General features: G+C 34.1%; 1 long non-coding RNA gene across 1 annotated transcript; it reads right to left on the reverse strand.

The window, feature by feature from the left end:
- Positions 1 to 735: 735 nt before the first annotated feature.
- Positions 736 to 12422, reverse strand: LOC131538624 (uncharacterized). Its single transcript, XR_009270606.1, has 3 exons — positions 12273 to 12422; positions 1770 to 3066; positions 736 to 1268 (listed from the first exon to the last, which is right to left on the reverse strand). It is a non-coding gene; the product is annotated as an uncharacterized LOC131538624 (long non-coding RNA).
- Between the last annotated feature and the right edge of the window lie 3451 nt (positions 12423 to 15873).

Genomic DNA, 15873 nt, shown 5'->3' on the forward strand with positions numbered 1-15873 from the left:
TAGACTATAAAGTAATTTATTTACATTATTTATATAAATAATATATAAATGTATGCGTAGTATACACATGTAGTTGTATCACTGTTGTTTTTAAAAGATAAAATCCACTAATATTTGAGGATTAATGTGGTCAGCTATCCTTACCTACCATGTTAACATATTTTAGGCTGATGTTACCATGGTAAAAGTCCACATTTGTTATATAAACCACAGCGTGTTCTTTTACCAAGTAACATTAGCCTCTCTGTATAAATATAATTGTGTGTGTGTGTGTGTGTGTGTGTTTTCTAACAACTTGCATGTTAGTCAAGTGCAATCACATCTTAATGTTCATTGTCGTTTTATTAATCTCATGGTAAATATTAAATTTGTTGTCTTTGAAAATTCATTCCAAATAAGTGAAGATATTTTAAGGTTAAGTGGAAATTAATCTTGTTTAATGTTTTTGATTCTTGTGCACCCCTCAATTATTAATATATAACAATATATTTGTAGTATATTCTCATTTAAAATAACTTAAAACACTTTTACCCATTTAATCATAAATTTTATTTATGTTGACTGTTGTTATGCACTTATTTACATGCTATAAAGCAAGCTGTCCTTGAACAGTCTCCACTATAGTTTGCTGTGCTGCATGGGATGCTCCAGTCACTCACAGAAAGGAGTATGAATGTATGGTTTCCCAATAGTGACATGGAGAAGAGAAAAAATGATGCATCAAGTTTTGTTCAATTCACATTTATTTGTATAGCACTTTTTATTACAAACATTGTTTCAAAGCAGTTTTATAGAAAATTAATGTTTCTACATTACAATAAGAGTTCTGTTAACAGGTGTAACTGTGTCAAAGTAATGCTCATATGGCAGAAATGTTCTAAAATTAGGCTATACAAATCATGCAGTTAAGTAATGTCATGAGTTCAGAAACAATGAATAAATTAAAGCAATGGTTACGTGATTTGATCATGTTGATTACAATGCAAGGAAAATTGATCAGTTTTGTATGTTTATTTAGAGTCAGCTTCATCTGAAGTCCTCTCAAGGGCTGGCGTCATCTCTTCACAGCTGCTGGTCATCTGAAGTCTTCATGAGAGGCTGGATGTAGTCAGCAGGAGCAATCTATAGATTACACCAACAAAATGTGATGTAATCATACTTGGGAACTGGCTCTTTTTCACAAAGAACAGGGAAAGACTCGCCAAACCCAGTGAAGAGACTCATTGTGAGGGTGATTTCTCATTACAGGGAGTCTTCAGGTGGTTGTTCTGAGAAAGATAGAGGAGAAAAACACAGGAGAAATGGTTAAGTGATTCTCCATCACATTTCAGTCCTGTGGCATCTGCTCCTTCAACACAGTGCTTCTACAGAGGCTAAGACATTTAAGTATAAAATACAGTAATACAGTACAGGTTTATTGTGATTACGTCTATAATATAGTAGTGGTATATAATACATTTTTGGAAATTTAGCCTAGCATGATTCTGAAATGAAAATTACTCATCTATTTTAAACTTTTTATTCTCACTCAGGTCCATCAGCATCCTTTGCAATAAATCTAAATCTATTAAATAACTTCCCAGAAACAGAAATCACATTTAAAAGCTTTAATTACACAACAACGAATGAAACTGCCTGAAGAGAATGAATAACATCCTGTAAATCTACTAATTAAATGAGGAATAATCTAATAATAATCTGTTTTAATGCACAAGGTAATTTGATTAGCTGTGCTGATAATATACAATTTTGTCCTATAAATGTCTTACCATTTAAAAGTTCATCACAGCGGTCTCTTCATCTGCATCTCTATGGCGCTGATAGTATGAGCGCTAACTTCCGGGAACTATTGAGCGGCTCCATGATCCACCATTGTTGTAAAAAAACGGTCCATTGGAGTCAACGGAGTTGTCCCAACTCTCTCTCTATGGCTCTGGTCACCCCACGGAAGAGAGGGGCGGGGTCAGCAGAGCTCATTAGCATTTAAAGCAACATGGACTAAATAACGGCTTGCTGAAAACAGAGCTGATTTTGACAGGGTAAAGAAGATGTTTTTTACACTACCGTTGAGAAATTTTAACCAAAGTATGTTATAGACTTTTCATTAAGACCCTAATGAATCATATCAATTTGTGGAAAATGGGCATCCGATGACCCATTTAAATTGTGTTCCCGAAGACGAACTAAGCTTTTACTGGTTTGGAACAACATGGGGGTAAGTGATTAATGACACAATTTTCATTTTGAGGTGGAGTAACCCTTTAAGCACAAAATTAGTGAGTGACAATAGACCACTTTAAGTACATTACAGAATTTTAACATTGCTGGTATTCTGTTCTTCATTACTGTCACGAATCCGGTTCGTGGTCTTTTGTCCAACTGCCACAAGAGGTCGCCCTCTCCATCATATTGACTCTTACACCACACATCACATTGGACTGCATTTCCCATCATCCATTGCACTGATTGCACATACACAGCTGAATCCCTTTAGACACTCTTCATAAGCCATGGACTTCCTTTCACAGATCGCTGAGTATTGTTCTGCGTTTAGCACTCTCCTAGTGATAGCGGCTTTACTGAGCCATTCTGTGTTTGCTTAGTTCCAGTATTGTCTAGCGTTTATCACTCTCCCAGTGATAGCTACATTACGGAGCCCTTCTGTGTTTTATAAGTCTAAGTTTAGTTTATTTTGTTTATAGCCTCGTTTCCTGTGTATCTTGTATTAACCCTTGTCTCTGTTTATACTTCGTTTGGATTATTGCTCATGTTAACGGACTACTCCTCTTCTCAAGCCCTCTGAATATCATTCGCCGATCAAAGACCCACGCTTGCCCTAGGATTACTCTGTGTCTTGCCCATGCCGTACTTGATTGCTGTTGTTCGACCCTGTCTGTGTTTATGACCACGTCTCTGAATAAAAGCTTTGCACATGGATCTGTGCGTCTCACGTCTTGTTCACCCCGTTACAATTACCTTGCTCGTATTTCCGTTTTTTTGCTTCCGGCTCATCTGGTGTGTCACAATGCTGCTCAACAGATGCCATCGTCCTTCACTGACTCACTGCTGTTGGAATGAAAGAAAAAGGTTTTTAAAGCTCCTCTGTCATTAGACACTTTCCAAAAATAAATAAGGATCTATTTTTGAAAATAAACACACAAATAAAATATAGCAGCATTTATAAAATGAGTTATTAAATGTCTCTCTGTGGATGTATTATTCACTATATTTAAAGAAACAAATAATATTCGGTTTTTGTACACCAAGAATCATGTAAAATAATAAAATTAATTGTTAACCGCAGTTGTTCATCACTAATGCTCAATCATCACTTAATTAATCGCTTAATTATCTCATTAACTTTAACTCTGCTTCAGTGTTACTTTAACACTATTTAGATCGGGACCAATCCCGAAGAAAGTCTAACTAACTAACTAACTAACTCCTCACAGCTTTGAACAAATAACACCAGGAAAGCCCCTCCAACATCGTTAAAGATTATTAGTTGAAGAGAGAACACATGGTACTCTCTCAAGTAAAATCATGAGTGAGGGGCGCTTCCGGTACTGAATGGAGTGAACGTGTTTTTTATAGCTCTCCACGAGTGTAATATTTTCTCTCCAATCACCTTGTAGCCGTTTAAATATCACAAGTTGTTAACTTAACATTCTGAGCAATGCCGTCAAAGCATAAGAAAACTGAAAAATCGAATACTGAAGAAACGGGAGGCACCGATAATGTTAATGAAGAGCCGCCGGCTAGTGCTAATCAAACTAGCGCTGATGCAACGGTGATGACAAACACAGACATAATGGAAGCAATAGCGAAACTGAGCGGATATACTTTAACAGAGCTGAATGTATCCATCGCTAACATTACTTCCAGAGTGGCAACGACTGAGGCAGCAAAAGTTCATGAAACTCGCATCGAATCACTGGAGAAACGGTGTGTACACCTGGAGACCGAATGTGAAAAATAGGGCTGTAGCTATCGAATATTTTAGTAATCGAGTATTCTACCGAAAATTCTATCGATTAATCGAGTAATCGGATATGAAGAACTTTTCCTTTTTAAAGAGCAATACTAAATATACAAGAGAAAATAAGACGGGTCTCTTAAAATGAACAAGTAATTTGTTTCCTTTTTAGAAAAATTTACATTTTTATTGCTGAAATTGCATATATTAATAACTGTGAAAACTAAACCCATTTAGTGCATTTAATTGCCATATTACATTTAAAATACAAATATATATAAATGTAAAAATCTATTTCAAATTACTTTAAAAAAGGTAAACATAGTACAACCTAAAACTAAGACATATATCAAAATAATAGTAATAAAACCTAAACATTGTGCAACTTAACTTTCAAGTTTCAGCCTAACTACAGCTCAGGCGTGACATGAGCCTTTACTGTCTTCTTAGAAGTCTTTTTGGCTTTTGTAAGGGGCAAAAATTTGTGGGCAGGAAGCTAACGTGGAACAAAAACAAGAGTCCATACACACAACATTTATTAACACATTTTTCAGCAACAAGTTATTTGGAGAATAAACCCTCTTAAATGTCTCTCTGCATACTGGTGTGTGTGTGTGTGTGTGTGTGTGTGTGTAATCCTTTACAGGAGCATGTGGTTGCAAACACAGTGCACTCTATGCAGTTACAGGGATGCACCGAAATGAAAATTCTGGGCCGAAACCGAGAATTCTGAATGTGCTTGGTCGAAAACCAAAACTGCTTTGTAATAATTATTTATTTTATTCAATAATATTAAGTAGTTTTGTAAGACTTTTTAATTTAACTAAATTTTAATGACACAGAATTTAAAAAAACACAAGCCAATAAAATAACCACACTTTTATTGAAAGAAAATTGGACAGAAAATATATTAATATTAAATATCAATGTATTATTTTTATTCAGTTCTATGCAACAGAATCAGACGTAACTGTTGTTGTTGCTGTTTTTGAGTAATTATCCAAATAATGTATAGTCCTGCAAACAGGGTTTTTCCTTTCTCAAAATGCGGCGGAGGTGGTACCATCTTAATCATGTGCATTGTGCACACAATGTACCCACCCTTCAAGTGGATGAAACAAACACTTTTTACACGCAACATATTTTAGGTGTTATTATAGCTATGATTAAAGAAAATGACAATTATAAAGTTATGTTTTATTTTTATTGTTATTTATTCTTAAAATAGCCTTATGAAATGTTTTATTTTTCCTCAGAAATTCTGTGTTGTGTGTCTGGTTATCAAATGAAGGCATAAAACATTAATTTTATTTATCTGTAAATTACTGAAAATGAAACTTTTTGGCAAACAAAGGGGATTTACTATTAAAATTAAAACATGGAAGAAATGTTGTGTGATCATTTCTTAAAAAATAAAGTTTTCATAATTTTAGTAGTATGTACATTCTGCTGAAATGTCTTCAAATTAAACTGGACTTTTATTTTTACGGGTTGCCGTGAATACCTTAAAATTTCTGTGTGAATATGATATGACGCTAGTTTTACTCAAATGAAACGGTGAAACGCTCATGAAGTGACTCTCAGAGCAGTTCTGGAGATGTTGTTCGTGTGTTTATGTCCTCATTGAGTCGGCAGATGCTGAAATCACCGCGAGCGTCACTGCCATTCATTCATACAGAGATATGATCGCGTAATATGAGTTAATGTTCATCAGATCGCGTAAATCAGTTTTGCATCCCTCAGATCATGATTTTTATTTTATTCCTCTGTTCATAAAACGTATTCCAGGATTGACTTTTTCCTAATAGATTCCAGATTGTTGCAACATGTAGTCTCAACTGAATAACATAATAGATTATTATCAGATCATGCCCGGTTTCTCTTAATTTAACTATAAAATTTAGTAGAGGAAATTATTCCTGGAAATTTGATAATATGTTATTAAATGATGACAAATTTTGTGAGTATCTTTCCAACAAGTTTACATTGTTCTTAGAAACTAATGATAAAGGAGATGTATCCGATTCGGTTCTTTGGGAGACAATGAAGGCAGTTCTCAGAGGTGATATTATAGCATATCAAACAGCCAAGAATAGAGAGAACAAAGCCAAATTCAATACAATTGACATAGAAACGACAAATTTGGAGAGGGAATACAGATCAACTAGTTGTGAGACTACTCTTAAGAAAACTGTTGCACTGAGAAGTGAATATAACTCAATTCTTTCTAAGAAAGTGTCGAAACAACTTATGTATATCAGGCAAAGACAGTTTGAAATAGGTGATAAACCCCAAAATGACTTGCACGCCAATTAAAGCACTCTCAGGCAACTCGTGCAATACATAAAATAAAAATTTAATAATGGGAAGATAATTGTTAACCCCAAGGAAATGAATCGTTGCTTTGCTGATTTCTATAAAGAAGTCTATGAATCAAAATGTAAATGTTTTTTTAGCATTTTTTGTCACTGGTGTTACCTTCTTTGGCAATATTAAAAGTTTTTATGAAATATTATTTCTAAAAAAAAAAAAAATTCAGCACGTAGTCAGAGTTACAGAAAAATTATGAAAATGCACAAAATGTTTTATTTATTTAATGTGACAGACAAAAACAGCACAGTAACACCAGTGACATACATTAGACCTGATATACTGATCGTCACTGGTAGTTTAATCCATTTGTATTACAGTTTTTTTTACATTTCCCTAACAATAAATAGATCACACCAGTGACACCAACTAAAAGCTTCATATGAACTCATGAGAAAAATGAGAAAATGTCTCATAACTGAAAAGAAACAGTGGACTAAACATGGGCCTTTTTCATAGATGTTTAGAAAATAGGAAGGAGGAAGTCGAGTGATGTCATCAGTGTGATTTTTTATTCCAAAAATAAAAGACTTTTGTTAAGCGGTAAAACCAGTGACACAACTCCAGGGAACCACTATTTTCATTATATATTTTATAATATTTTTTGGCATTTTGTTTTATTATGCCATTTATATCATATATTTGATAGTTATGAATAGACTTTTGTATTTTAAATGGTATAATATTCGGTTTTTGTACACCAAGAATCATGTAAAATAATAAAATTAATTGTTAACCGCAGTTGTTCATCACTAATGCTCAATCATCACTTAATTAATCGCTTAATTATCTCATTAACTTTAACTCTGCTTCAGTGTTACTTTAACACTATTTAGATCGGGACCAATCCCGAAGAAAGTCTAACTAACTAACTAACTAACTCCTCACAGCTTTGAACAAATAACACCAGGAAAGCCCCTCCAACATCGTTAACTTTAACCACAGATTATTAGTCGAAGAGAGAACACATGGTGACTCTCTCAAGTAAAATCATGAGTGAGGGGCGCTTCCGGTACTGAATGGAGTGAATGTGTTTTTTATAGCTCTCCACGAGTGTAATATTTTCTCTCCAATCACCTTGTAGCCGTTTAAATATCACAGGTTGTTAACATTCTGAGCAATGCCGTCAAAGCATAAGAAAACTGAAAAATCGAATACTGAAGAAACGGGAGGCACCGATAATGTTAATGAAGAGCCGCCGGCTAGTGCTAATCAAACTAGCGCTGAAGCAACGGTGCCAACAAACACAGACATAATGGAAGCAATAGCGAAACTGAGCAGATATACTTTAACAGAGCTGAATGTATCCATCGCTAACATTACTTCCAGAGTGGCAGTGACTGAGGCAGCAAAAGTTCATGAAACCCGCATTGAATCACTGGAGAAACGGTGTGTACACCTGGAGGCCGAATGTGAAAAATAGGGCTGTAGCTATCGAATATTTTAGTAATCGAGTATTCTGCCGAAAATTCTATCGATTAATTGAGTAATCGGATATGAAGTACTTTTCCTTTTTAAAGAGCAATACTAAATATACAAGATAAAATAAGACTGGTCTCTTAAAATGAACAAGAAATTTGTTTCCTTCTTAGAAAAATTTAAATTTTTATTGCTGAAATTGCATATATTAATAACTGTTAAAACTAAACCCATTTAGTGGATTTAATTGCCATATTACATTCAAAATGCAAATACAAATATATATAAATATAAAAATCTATTTCAAATTACTTTAAAAAAGGTAAACATAGTACAACCTAAAACTAAGACATATATCAAAATAATAGTAATAAACCTAAACATTGTGCAACTTAACTTTCAAGTTTCAGCCTAACTACAGCTCAGGCGTGACATGAGCCTTTACTGTCTTCTTAGAAGGCTTTGTGACTTTTGTAAGAGGCAAAAATTAGTGGGCAGGAAGCTAACGTGGAACAAAAACAAGAGTCCATACACACAACATTTATTAACACATTTTTCAGCATCATGAATTTAAAGTTATTTGGAGAATAAACCCTCTTAAATGTCTCTCTGCATACTGGTGTGTGTGTGTGTGTGTGTGTGTGTGGGTAATCCTTTACAGGAGCATGTGGTTGCAAACACAGTGCACTCTATGCAGTTACAGAGATGCACCGAAATGAAAAATCTGGGCCGAAACCAAGAATTCTGGATGTGCTTGGTCGAAAACCGAAACTGCTTTGTAATAATTATTTATTTTATTCAATAATATAAAGTAGTTTTGTAAGACTTTTTAATTTAACTAAATTTTAATGACACAGAATTTAAAAAACACAAGCCAATAAAATAACCACACTTTTATTTAAAGAAAATTGGACAGAAAATATTAATATTAAATATCAATGTATTATTTTTATTCAGTTCTATGCAACAGAATCAGACATAACTGTTGTTGTTGTTGTTGTTTTTGAGTAATTATCCAAATAATGTGTAGTCCTGCAAACAGGGTTTTTCCTTTCTCAAAATGCGGCGGAGGTGGTACCATCCTGATCATGTGCATTGTGCACACAATCTACCCACCCTTCAAGTGGATGAAACAAACACTTTTTACACGCAACATATTTTAGGTGTTATTATAGCTATGATTAAAGAAAATGACAATTATAAAGTTATGTTTTATTTTTATTGTTAAAATAGCCTTATGAAATGTTTTATTTTTCCTCAGAAATTCTGTGTTGTGTGTCTGGTTATCAAATGAAGGCATAAAACATTAATTTTATTTATCTGTAAATTACTGAAAATGAAACTTTTTGGCAAACAAAGGGGATTTACTATTAAAATTAAAACATGGAAGAAATGTTGTGTGATCATTTCTTAAAAAATAAAGTTTTCATAATTTTAGTAGTATGTACATTCTGCTGAACAATAGTAATATATTTCTGCTGCAATGTCTTCAAATTAAACTGGACTTTTATTTTGACGGGTTGCCGTGAATACCTTAAAATTTCTGTGTGAATATGATATGACGCTAGTTTTACTCAAATGAAACGGTGAAACGCTCATGAAGTGACTCTCAGAGCAGTTCTGGAGATGTTGTTCGTGTGTTTATGTCCTCATTGAGACGGCAGACGCTGAAATCACTGTGAGCGTCACGCGCGCTTCAGTGTGTGTGTGGTTAAGGAAAACGCGTCTCTGCCATTCATTCATACAGAGATATGATCGCGTAATGTGAGTTAATGCTCATCGGATCGCGTAAATCAGTTTTGCATCCCTCAGATCATGATTTTTTATTTTATTCCTCAGTTCATAAAACGTATTCCAGGATTGACTTTTTCCTAATAGATTCCAGATTGTTGCAACATGTAGTCTCAATGGAATAACATAATAGATTATTATCAGATCATGCCCCGGTTTCTCTTAATTTAACTATAAAATTTAGTAGAGGAAATTATTCCTGGAAATTTGATAATATGTTATTAAATGATGACAAATTTTGTGAGTATCTTTCCAACAAGTTTACATTGTTCTTAGAAACTAATGATAAAGGAGATGTATCCGATTCGGTTCTTTGGGAGACAATGAAGGCAGTTCTCAGAGGCGATATTATAGCATATCAAACAGCCAAGAATAGAGAGAACAAAGCCAAATTCAATACAATTGACATAGAACTGACAAATTTGGAGAGGGAATACAGATCAACTAGTTGTGAGACTACTCTTAAGAAAACTGTTGCACTGAGAAGTGAATATAACTCAATTCTTTCTAAGAAAGTGTCGAAACAACTTATGTATATCAGGCAAAGACAGTTTGAAATAGGTGATAAACCCCAAAAATGACTTGCACGCCAATTAAAGCACTCTCAGGCAACTCGTGCAATACATAAAATAAAAAATTTAATAATGGGAAGATAATTGTTAACCCCAAGGAAATGAATCGTTGCTTTGCTGATTTCTATAAAGAAGTCTATGAATCAAAATGTAAATGTTTTTTTAGCATTTTTTGTCACTGGTGTTACCTTCTTTGGCAATATTAAAAGTTTTTATGAAATATTATTTCTAAAAAAAAAAAAAATTCAGCACATGTAGTCAGAGTTACAGAAAAATTATGAAAATGCACAAAATGTTTTATTTATTTAATGTGACAGACAAAAACAGCACAGTAACACCAGTGACATACATTAGACCTGATATACTGATCGTCACTGGTAGTTTAATCCATTTGTATTACAGTTTTTTTTACATTTCCCTAACAATAAATAGATCACACCAGTGACACCAACTAAAAGCTTCATATGAACTCATGAGAAAATGAGAAAATGTCTCATAACTGAAAAGAAACAGTGGACTAAACATGGGCCTTTTTTCATAGATGTTTAGAAAATAGGAAGGAGGAAGTCGAGTGATGTCATCAGTGTGATTTTTTTATTCCAAAATAAAAGACTTTTGTTAAGCGGTAAAACCAGTGACACAACTCCAGGGAACCACTATTTTCATTATATATTTTATAATATTTTTTTGGCATTTTGTTTTATTATGCCATTTATATCATATATTTGATAGTTATGAATAGACTTTTGTATTTTAAATGGTATAAAATCCTGTTTTTGACCTCAAAATAAAGCACTTTCCTGCTGTGCATGGCTGTGGGGACGAGCAGTTTTGTGGTGCTTGGAATTCTATATAATTAATAAAAAAAATAAGTAATAATGCCACATTGATGGCGCAGGAAGGTGTAATTGTTCAAATAACATATTGTTTCATTTTAAAATATAAAAAAATTGTAACCCTAATGTGCATTTCAATTGTAATATTTCTTTAAAGTCTAGGGACAGAAAAGTGGATGTTTCTGTAGAATGACCCAAAAGCATTATCTACTAAAAACAATGTAGCTACAATAATCAAAACATTCTCGTCTTGACCAGAAAAGAAAAATAACTAGTAGTTTCAAAGTTTAAGTTCTATCCTAGCCATCTAACAACAATTTTCCCAATTATAATTACACGATTCTTTTGAAATGTTCTTAGTCTACAGATTAATAATGCTAAATGTAGATCAGAAACGTCTTGTCACATCTGGTTTGAACAGTCAGAGTCATAGGTTATAGATAGATAAATATAGCAAGAAAAATAACTATATTTGCAGCATTGTTGTTTTCTGCTGTTTTAGTGAAAGTAGTCTATAATTTTTCTGCTCACACCGTGTTTCTGTTGTTGTTCAAATAACCGTGTCATCTGCGCCGGCGCGCGTCTAGAGAGAGAGATCGAGAGAGAGCGCACGGAGCTGAGAGGGCTTGAATTAAGCGCGTTTGGCTTTAGATGAAAAAATACGAGTCAATATCAGGTTGAGTCCGAGTCTGAGTCTGAAGTCTATTAAAATGCGACTCCAGTCCGAGTCACTAACTCGAGTGCCCGTCTCTGGATCCAGGTATTGCACTTAAATTATAAAGTCCAGTATGGTGAGGACACTAGACTCAGCGTGACCATGAGGACGAAGAGTGAAGATCTGCTGCGTGTGTGTTTGACTCAAGAACTGGTTTTCTCTCGTGTGTGTCTGTGTGAAGTGTATTTCTGTAACTCTATTGTGTTACAGTGAACTGAATTGAATCGGTTAATGAAGTAGAAATGCTGCTTGCTTGAGTTCATCACACAGATACAGTATTACATCAGAACTGTTGAGTGAAAGTTTCTCTCTCAAAAAGTGAAGAGTGCATGATAAAAGAAATGCAGTTTGAGCATCATAGACTCACTAATGAAAATGAGAAACAGTGATTTCACAGCATGTGAACAACATCAGAATGAGCAGCTTTCTGTGATTCACAGACAAAGACACACTTGTTCATGTTTGATCACTGCATGAAGAGCTTTAAACAAAACCATCAAAATAGCTTCAGCACAGCATTAAACAAGCAGCAACTGATCAATGACACATCATAAGATGACACTCAAACAACGAAAGAAAGATGAAACACTCACCTCAAATTATACGTGTAGACCTTTCTGCTTCCTCTGAACTGTGTTGAACAGCAGATCTCAAATCTCTTTCACTTCTAGCAGAACGAGAGGAATGACAGTCAGTCTTCTAAACTCTCATCTGATCAGACTGTTAGTGAAAGTGAAAGTGAAGTGACATACGGTGACCCATACTCAGAATTCGCGCTTTGCATTTAACGCCATCCAACGTGCACACACACAGCAGTGAACACACACACAGCAGTGAACACACACACACAGCGTGAACTCACACCCAGAGCAGTGGGCAGCCATTTATGCTGCGTCGCCCGGGGAGCAGTTGGGGGTTCGAGGGCACCTCAGTCGTGGTATTGAGGCGGAGAGAGCGCTGGACATTCACTCCCCCCACCTACAATCCCTCGCGGCCCGAGACTCGAACTTGCAACCTTTGGATTACAAGTCCGACTCTCTAACCATCTCTAACCAATTTGTAATTTTAATTTGATAACGCTTACCTTGAATCTCCGGATAGCAGATGTGCAGTGAGTTGCAAACAGCTGGAATGACACGAAACTCATTCAGCCAATCAGTGGCGAGATTGGCATGTCAACTCGATTGCTGATTGGCTCTTTCCTCTTGGTAGGAATTGATTGGCTCCTTTGCCCATCTGTTCGAAGGTTTCAGATTTGCGTTAGGACCTGTTTGGATTTAGTTAGGAGGTGTTCGCACCTCGTTCGGACTTTCGTTAGGACCTCGTTCGGAAGTATTCAAATGTTGTTCGGAAGTGTTAGGAATTGTTCAGCCGGCCGATCGCTGGAACTTAGGAGTCGCTATCCGTTTGTCAAGTGCTGAAATGTCAATTTATAGAATGGCTTGTATTTGTAGTACACGCTCGTTTATTGAAATGTTAACCTAATGCTGCGTTCCAGACAGCTCAGATAATATAATATAATATAATATAATATACATTTAGCAGGCGCTTTTATCCAAAACGACTTACAAATGAGGACAATAGAAGCAATCAAAACCAACAAAAGAGCAACAACATGCAAGTGCTATGACAAGTCTCGGTTAGCCTAACACAGCACACGTAGCAATGTTTTATTTATTTTTTTTAAGAAAACGAGTAGATAGAATATAGAAAAAAAGTAGCCTAGTGTTTTTTTTTTTTTATTGTTTTTTATTTATTTATAAGAAACAAGTAGATAGAATAGAAAAAAGAAAGAAAGCTAGTGTTAGTTTTTCAAGAAAAACTAGCAGAATAAATATGCAATTGATGCAATTCAAGTGTCTCTGTGTGTTTTTTTTTTTTTTTTTAAAAGAAGACAGATAGATAAAATAGAATATTTAAAAAAATATATATATATTATATTTGTACATTAATATTATTCTATATAGTATATAATATCTGTAGAGACATTATTTCTGGGTCCAATACATGGCTGGTTTTCGTCATTGACAGAATTATTATTATTATTATTATTTATATTTTATAAAATAGAGTTTATCCCTATTTTTCCCAGTCTTTGAAGCGTGTTTCCTACATTATTTATTTTATTGGGGTTTTTTTCCCAGTCATTTAATTTAAATGTCTATTTTTTGTTTTCTGCCATTTTTAATTATTTCATTTATAAATTCATAAAAAAAACAAGTAATAAAGTGTACAGTAAAGTACAATCAAAAGCTTTAATTATAATCACATTTGCACTTGAATAAAGTTACAGGTGTAATCTGCCGATTGTCCTGCAGGTGACCTCATAATTCTGTCTTTTTACGATGCACGTAGGGCTTTACGATTACTCCAGAGTACTCGTAGATCTACGATGATTTTCAAGTGCTACTTAAGTTACGATGCTTTTGGGAAACAGGCCGTAATATTAAGATCAGTCGTACGATCGTTTTTACGAACTTCTTAGGCTTACGATTCTTTTGGGAAACGCAGCCCTGTACAGCGCGCACACAAAAAAGTGTGAAACTTTTAACGTTAATGTGCTATTTTGATTTGATTTGACCCTTGATTTTAACTAAATGTACATTTTAGGTTACCTGAGAAAACATTTTTTTACAGTATAATACACTGCAGTTCAAAAGTTTGGGATTGGTAAAGTTTTTTTTAAAGAAGTTTCTTATGCTCATCAATGTTGTATCTATTTGAAATATTATTGCAATTTAAAATTAAAGTTTTCTATTTTAATATATAATTTATTCCTTTGAAGCAAAGCTGACTTTTCAGCATCATTACTTCAGTCTTCAGTGTCACATGATCCTTCAGAAATCATTCTAATATACTGATTTATAATCAATGTAGGAAACAGTTTCGCTGCTTAATATTGTTTGGGATAATTTTTCAGGATTCTTTGATTAAATAAAAAGATAAAAAGAAAAGTGTTTATTCAAAATAGAAATGTTGTGTTTCAATATGCACTACTATTCAAAAATTTGGGGTCAGTCATTTTTAAATTTTTAAGAAAGTAATACTTTTATTTAGGAGGGATGTGTTAAATGGATAAAAGGTGATAGTAAAGACTTATATTGTTAGAAAAACTTTTTATTTTGAATAAATGCTGTTCTTTTTAACCTTGTATTCATCAAAGAATCAAAGAAAAAAGTATTACATGATTTCTGAAGGATCATGTGACACTGAAGACTGGAGTAATGATGCTGAAAATTCAGCTTTGCTTCAAGTTCACAGGAATAAATTGTATTGTAAAGTATATAAAACAGGAAACCAATATTAGAAATTGCAATAATATTTCACAATATTACTTGTTTTTTCTTCTGTATTTTGATCAAATAAATACAGCCTTGATGAACATGAGAGTCCATTAAAACAAGGTCAGTTATTTATTAGGTTTATGATATAGGCCTAACATAACATATAACATCAAAACAAACTGAGATCTGTAAGCTAAATATTTTTTAAAAACTTATAGCTAGGCTATCTAAACATTCCTATGAAGTGTAGTTTGCACAATACACCTGTGTGTGACTGTATCTAAATGTCTCGGAGTTTTGTTACCGTTCTCCTCCGCTATTTCCAGCAATTAATCATGCCACTCTTCTTTAATACATGAGAACGTTTTATTTCATGTCACTGCGTTTGCATTGGCTCTCGTGTTAAGCTATTTCGTCCGCAACCATTGAAGTATTCGGTTTCTATGGCGACTCATTTGGCGCACATAATTCTCTTTCAGTCTTTCTATGAAACCTGTAAACCGCATTCACTAACTCTATAGCGGCATCAACTCTATAGCAGGTTGCCCGAGCATTGTGATTCTTTCGTTTTTACTAAAATTCAATCTGGCTTGCTTCCCAACTAATTTTTTTGACATTATTTCTCTGCACGGCGGCGGAACAGTGCTGTTAAAATGAAAGGTTTGTTCTCAGGAAACGCTAAAAGTAGTTTATTAAATATTAAAAGATATTTATAGTGTTGTGTAATGTTTGATGGGACAATGATGGGTTTCCACATTAAAAGGTGAATTTATGAGATAAATAAAAATCATAGTTTCATTATTTAATCTTTTAATATGTGTTGTTATGTCCAGAGCCGCAAGGTTCCGTTATTGTGTGAATTCTGTGCCTTGTTTTCTCTTTTTCTCTCCCTGCAGAACCTATTTGATAA

This window comes from Onychostoma macrolepis, chromosome 04 (genome assembly GCF_012432095.1).
Source record: "Onychostoma macrolepis isolate SWU-2019 chromosome 04, ASM1243209v1, whole genome shotgun sequence".
Classification (NCBI taxonomy): Eukaryota; Metazoa; Chordata; class Actinopteri; order Cypriniformes; family Cyprinidae; genus Onychostoma; species Onychostoma macrolepis.